This window comes from Poecilia reticulata, chromosome 15 (assembly GCF_904066995.2).
Source record: "Poecilia reticulata chromosome 15, P_reticulata-male-v2, whole genome shotgun sequence".
Lineage (NCBI taxonomy): Eukaryota > Metazoa > Chordata > Actinopteri > Cyprinodontiformes > Poeciliidae > Poecilia > Poecilia reticulata.
Window position 1 is genome coordinate 24215948 of NC_088844.1, and position 6737 is coordinate 24222684.

Genomic DNA, 6737 nt, shown 5'->3' on the forward strand with positions numbered 1-6737 from the left:
TTGCCATCTAAAGAAACTAAAAACAATCCATTTCAGATTTGTGTGTTACTTAATACCAGATTGCTGTAATTAATTGGGTTTAATAACTTCCATATTAACCTTTATGTTTAGTGCCATTAACCATCTGAATAGACTTGTAATAAACTCTCTGACAAGTATTTTTTTTTTTTAATTTGAGTTCAAAAATGTCTTGTGACAAATGAAAACTCTTCTAAAGGAGTGTGGGTAACACTTTATTTGAAGGGAGGTGAATAAGACTGTCACGACACTGTCATAAACATGACATAACACCTGTCATGAACATGAATAAGCCTTCATGAATATTTATGACTGTTGTCATAAAGCGTCATTCGGTAAATTATGACACTTTTAATACAAAGTTGACATTATTCAAAATGTCTTTGTTATGACAGTAATGATTTCTTGACATTAACCAAGAAATCATTACTGATATAAATTTGTTATAAAAGTATTACTGATTGCACTTTAAAAATTAGGTAAGTTTATGTTATAAAAGGTAAAGTTTAAACAGTAATGATTTCTTGGTTATTCATGTTCATGACAGGTGTTATGTCATGTTTATGACAGTCTTATTCACCCCCCTTCACTCAAGTATAAAATCAACCAACTTTAGACCAAAAATAAAGTTAAAGCATGTAAATTCAATGGAATAAGAGCTTTCCTGTGAGCCACTAACCGTGCCAGATAACTCTAAACACACCATTTGTAGAGTCCATTCTTACCCAAACTGTTAACCTTTTCACATAATCAGCAGAAGAGAAAGACACTCTTGTTTATCACTTGATATTGCTCCACACTTTCTATCTGAAGACAAGTCCTTGGTAGAACTGTGTGTGACCCAAATCAGCATCCAATCCGGCGTTTGGGAAGCAGTGGTTTGGATGCAGATGATAATTGCCTTGGTAATTAACACTTTGCGAGTACCAGTGGGGGATGAAGAGAAGGGAGGCATTGTTGTTTGAGGAACAACATCAAAGACAAAAGGTAGTCTCCGGCAAATGATAGCTGTGTAATTGGCCTGCACTACCTGCAAACCGTATGACCGCACTCTCGGAGCTAGTTAAGATCCCCAGGTGGGGGAACAGTGGGGCCGGATCTCTCCATCCCCTGTAGTCGGCATGCACACACAAGCGCAACACACATACACATTCACGTGCATGCTTAAATTGGGGAGAAACTTTGAGATCAACATCAGGGATTCTTTTGTATCAGAAGTTTATTGTTTATCGAGGTCTGAGCGATTTGGGGATGGAGGGTAGGTGGAACTTGGGACGAAACAAAAGAAAAGCAAAGTGTTATTTGTTTGTGAAGCTCTAGTTTGCATATAGAGCAGATCAATACCCTCTTCTCTGCCAGAAGTGCTTCTTTGTTGTTGTTTTTCTCCTCAGAGAAGGTGGTGCATGTTGGACGCTTAGCGGAGGTAAAGTAGGTGAGTCTCGTTAGTGCGAATGGCTTGCAGGCCAGCAGCTCATCTCCTGAGTGAGGCGTTTGTGAAGCTGGTTCAGGTGAAGCAAAATGTGTGAACGGGTTTCAAAACCTCCTTTTATTTGTCTGAATTGTTTTCTGTTTTCCAAAACTTAAAACACAATGCAATCCCACTCTGATGCCCTTTTTATTACAGTTTTATGCTGATATTCAGTCCCAAACACACAAAACCAAGTAAATCATGGAACTTTTATATCTAGAAAATATGTTTTTTTTTCTACACCCTTAAATTTTGTAATTGAAATCGCAGACTCTGAGTGTAAAGGCACTAGCTAACCTGCAGCAACATTTAAAAAAAAATGGTTGATGCCTGTGCTGCCACAGTTACCTGTAAAAAGTAATCCAACTACTTGTTATTGATTAGTTCCTTAAAAAGTAACTTAATTACTTTACTGGTTACTTAATTTCAGAAGTGACTAAATGAGATTACGAGTTATTTTATCAGTAATCTCGCCCACACCGTCACCCCACCAACCTAAAAATGAGAACCGGTCTTGAACTCACTTTTATTGGAAGTTCATTTTCAAAAGTGAAGTCTATGTTCCTCCTGACATTTCAAGTTCAAGAATATAGATTTAATATCTGACAATTTTACACAAATATGAGTCTTTTATATCAGGTTAACTGGGTGTCTTTTATTACTGGGTCAAGAATTAAAATGTATTTACATTTTTTACCCCGTGTTGTGCTGAATAATTTCTGAATCATCAGCTAAACCCCCCTCAGGAGCAATTAGAACATGAATCGTGACACATTGTTACAATTAAAGACAAAATTAGTGTTGCTGGGTGTTTTGGTTGATTTATGACTGCTAAGGTCCCTATGGACCAATAAAGGAAAATGTTAAGTTGCATGAGGAACTCTGGCACTACAGAATTACATCCTGTTTTATGCCTACTATACTCCATTAGTAGTTCTGACTGTTAACATATGAAGCTCCTGCTTTGCTTGAAAGAAACCAACACAGGGTATATGCATCAAACTAATGCTCTTGGAGGTTACTGATGTCATGTGTGGGTGCTTTATTGAGTGAAATGCTACAGTAAGCACACTATATGGGACGTAAGACAGATCTGTATAGAAAATAATTAATGAAGTCTTATGAAAAGTCAATGAAACCAATGTTTTATATCATATCAAATCAATAGTGCTCCAGGACAGCCAGGGCACATACACATAAAATGGCCAAACTATTAGGTACACTTTTCTGTTACTGGATTGGGTCCCATTTGCCTTCAGAACTGCTTTCAATTTTTAAGGCATGGATTCAATTCATCTGATGGCATTGCACCCTATTAAAACAATTTGTTCACAGAATTTTAATTACAGTTGTCAGTGCAAATGCTGAACGCATATCCACAATTCACTTTCAAAAAAAGGTTTGTAAATGCAGAGGATTTTGAAAACCATGTGTTCTTGTCTTTCCATAGCGTAGTTAAAGACCACTACTTGAATCACAACAAATCCCAGTGAAATTTCTCAAAGTTAGTGGCCATGATGTAAAAAAAAAAAAAAGTGAATAAATGCTGCCAGTATGTGCTTAAACATTTGAATTCACAGGGAAGAAGCTGCTAAGTGGATGCAGATTAACCGAAACGAACCGTCATAAATCCAGACATGCATGGAGCCCCTTTAGAGCGCGTCAATATTTGCATAAAAGAAAGCAAATCACTGTTAAACAGCAACATGTCTCCAATTTCCACTTTGCTGGGCCACATCAAGAAACGCAAGAACCAAATGATGTTTGGTTTGGGGTTTTACATTTCAATTTAGCCTCAGGCCTGGGAGCCATTAAAGCCTAATCTGAATCCTGGTCAGTGCTTGCTCCCTGGAGCAGAAAGTATGGTTTTATTAGCATCAAATTGTACACAAAACACACACACACACACTGGAATAGACACAACCCACGCCCAATAACGGTGAAACAGCATCTCATTATTGGCCATTAGATTTGTAATACTTTCATTTGAACTGGCACTACATCTCATATTCATAAAGGGAACAAAGTCACAGCATGAAATAGTGACACAGCTGCTGATGGGAGCCAAGAGAGTCAAGGCCAGAAAAACAAATGATTCATAAAATGAAATAGTTTGAAAATGTCGTTTTTGATAAGGGGGCAACATGTCCATAATTACTGCTAAAATGTAACGCCCACTAGTGTGCTAACAGGTATGGCTGTTGAGTGTAATTAAAAACATATACACAATAAATGGATTCTGTTTGTATTGGGGAGAACATTTTTAATTTTGGAGTTTGTGTGACAGTTTGAGACAGAAAGAAATGGTAAAAAGTGTTAAAACTTGTCAATCTCTCTAGTATGCCATTCATCCTGAGCATTTCCTCCTGATGGACACACCACATTAACCAGCTCATTATCAGCCTCCCACCATATGGACTCAGACCGAGTTGGGTCAGAGTCGCGGCCGCCCGGATTGTCTCCCCCCATCCTAATTAGGACAATTATGCCATCTCCTTCACAAGGGCCAGTTACACCAAATGGTGTCGCGGCCTCACTAAGATTGGTGTCAGAGATCCCAGTCTATGAGAGGTGGCGGGAGGGCATGCTGCAGTGTCATTCGGCAAGAGCCGCCGAACCCGCTGAACAATTACCCCGTGTGAGAGGTGGCAGAATCAGAGTAACAAAAGAGAGATCTAAAAAGAGAAACTGGAAGAGAAATGGAAGGCGGCGAGGGTCAAAACCTGGATCAAAGTGACACCAAGGAGTCAATGAAGTTAACACGGTTGACTTCTGGATCTGTTTGGTGTACAGCAGTGTCCTACAGAAGAGTAAAGAGTTTATTCAGCCATTTAACATCTGCTGCTCCCAATAAAGTCAACAGCCTTTACTCTTTTTGAATCCAATTGGGCACATAGTTTACATCAAGCTATGTTTAGTTATTCAAAGACAGATGGTGTAAGTCGTATTTTACAGATGAGTAGAAAATATGGACCTCTTCTCAAAGGGATATGGTTGAACATTGTTGCTTTAAGATGGCAGAAATGGTTTATGTCTACATATACTTGGAATATGTAGATGTGATCTCCACTTAAGGTTTTTAGATTTAGACCCAATGATTGAGACCCTGAGATGCAGCAGTTTTGTTGTAAATATACTGTTTTGGTTTCTTGGCTGACATCAGCTTAAATGGGCCAATAGGAAGAAGTGGAGTTTTAATTTTTGTTTTTTTAAACAAAGTTGCAAGAGTTGTACTGAAGTGTTCAAAGACAGAACACATCACAGATGGTCAATCTATAACCAGTACAATGTCATGCAAATGTTTGCCCAATTGGAGGTTTTTTGTGTTATTTCTTATTTTTGTCACATATAATATAGCTCAAATGAGTTCTGTCTCCAAATATCTTCCAGTAGGATAAGGGTATTTCCAATCATTTAAAAATTATATTTTCTACTTGGGGTACCTTTATCTTATATCACCAATTGTCCAAGATGTAAAACATTAAAGTATGACAAAAAACACAACAGAGGGAAGAAATCTAAACATGCTGATTTGCCTGTTGCTGATAATAACGTTAGTTACCGTCTAAATGTAAATCTTCCATCAATCCCTTTTATAGTGGAGTAAATGTTGTTTCAAAGCCCAAATTGAAAACTCCATCATGGTCAAGGCATGAGGCTTAGTTTTCAACCACAAGGCAGAAAATTTCTTATGAGAAGTTACCCATTGCTCTTGTGCTCATGCACAAAAGCAAACTGAGCTGAGGCACAAATGAAACCTCAGTAGGAATGAATTTAACTGAACTATTTGAAAATAGCTGCATAATTAAAAGCATTCTGTAGTCACTCTATGCTGGCTCCGCTAATAGCAGGTATTAAGGTAAGATATTGGCTCTTTAGTGCAGTAATTAAGACACATTCATTGTAAGTGTTGCCCATTGATCTTCAGACAAACGGTGCACATGACTCCGGGCTGATCTTCACTGAAAAGCAGTTCCAGTTCCACTTAGTTTTTTTCCCGTACCTTCCTGATGTTCATCCAGTGATGCTTTATTTTCTTCCTTTCATAACTGAATCCCTGAGACTTAAATTAGGCCCTGAAAGTATCGGCAGATCGACAGCCTCAAAGCAGGTGCATCCTGATGGACATTTTTCTGTCTCCTTTCATCAGAATAAAACATTTCTGAGAGCTCAGAGTAAAGAGAGAGATGAGTGAGTTTGTGTCCATCGCTAGCTGGTTCCAGCATTACGTTCTGCTCTCCCCACCTGTGTCTATTAGCCGGTCGAGGTATTGACCATGTTGTTCAGCAAAACGGAGATCAAACCGAGTTACAACAGGGACGCCTGAGTTCCTGAAAACAAACTGGTATTGATCTGTGTGAGCAGGTTGAATAAGCAGTATACAAGAGGCTGCGTTGAAGGTCCAATCCAATGTCACAATCCTGCACCTCCTCCTGTTCCATTTTACTGCCTGTTTCCACAAACACAAGCTGCCTGTTATTGACTACTTGGAGAATTTCTGTGGAAGGGAATTCCACTTTCTGTGTACAAAGAATATATTAGCTTCTGTAAACGTCTGCTGTGAAAAAGTACTTGCATATGGATGTTTCCTTTTTTCATCACGCTTATGCTTCTAATCCAAATATACAGTAGGCGACATCAGAAATTTTGTAAGTAGGCTACAGAAAATAGCTTAACAAGATAATGATTTCTGATTTCAGAGAAAACACATACCACTGAGTAGCCTAAAAAAGTAACAGACTTCCTAAACTTTCATCTTTAGAGTACTATTTGTAAAATTCAGCCGCCTCAGTTTTTTCTGCAATAAACAGTCAGAGTGTCCTGCTTGATACCATTCATTTTGTATGTACAGAAAGAAAAAAAAAAAGATTTTTATTTGTTTTACCTTTTTTATATACATTTATTTTGATGTCTTAATCGAGAGCAAAGCAAAATTGCAGTCAAATTCTTTAAGTGCTCAAGCTTGGCAAGTGACGCTGATTCTGATACATTAGGATACAAACGTAGTTTTTAGGAAGATTTAATTAACAATTTACAACAAAATAGCAAATACAATAACTGAAAAAGTTCTCATGATATAAACATAGCGAAGAGAGTTAGTTTGATTTTACAGGAAGCTGGAGGGCTCATAGTAGATGTTTCAAAAAAGAAACTTTACTTTGTGTAACTCCCGCCTCCTAGACCTCTACAAACCCTATTGGTCATTGAGAAACGTCTAGTTATACGTAATTTGCTGAACGGTGCCGTGGGA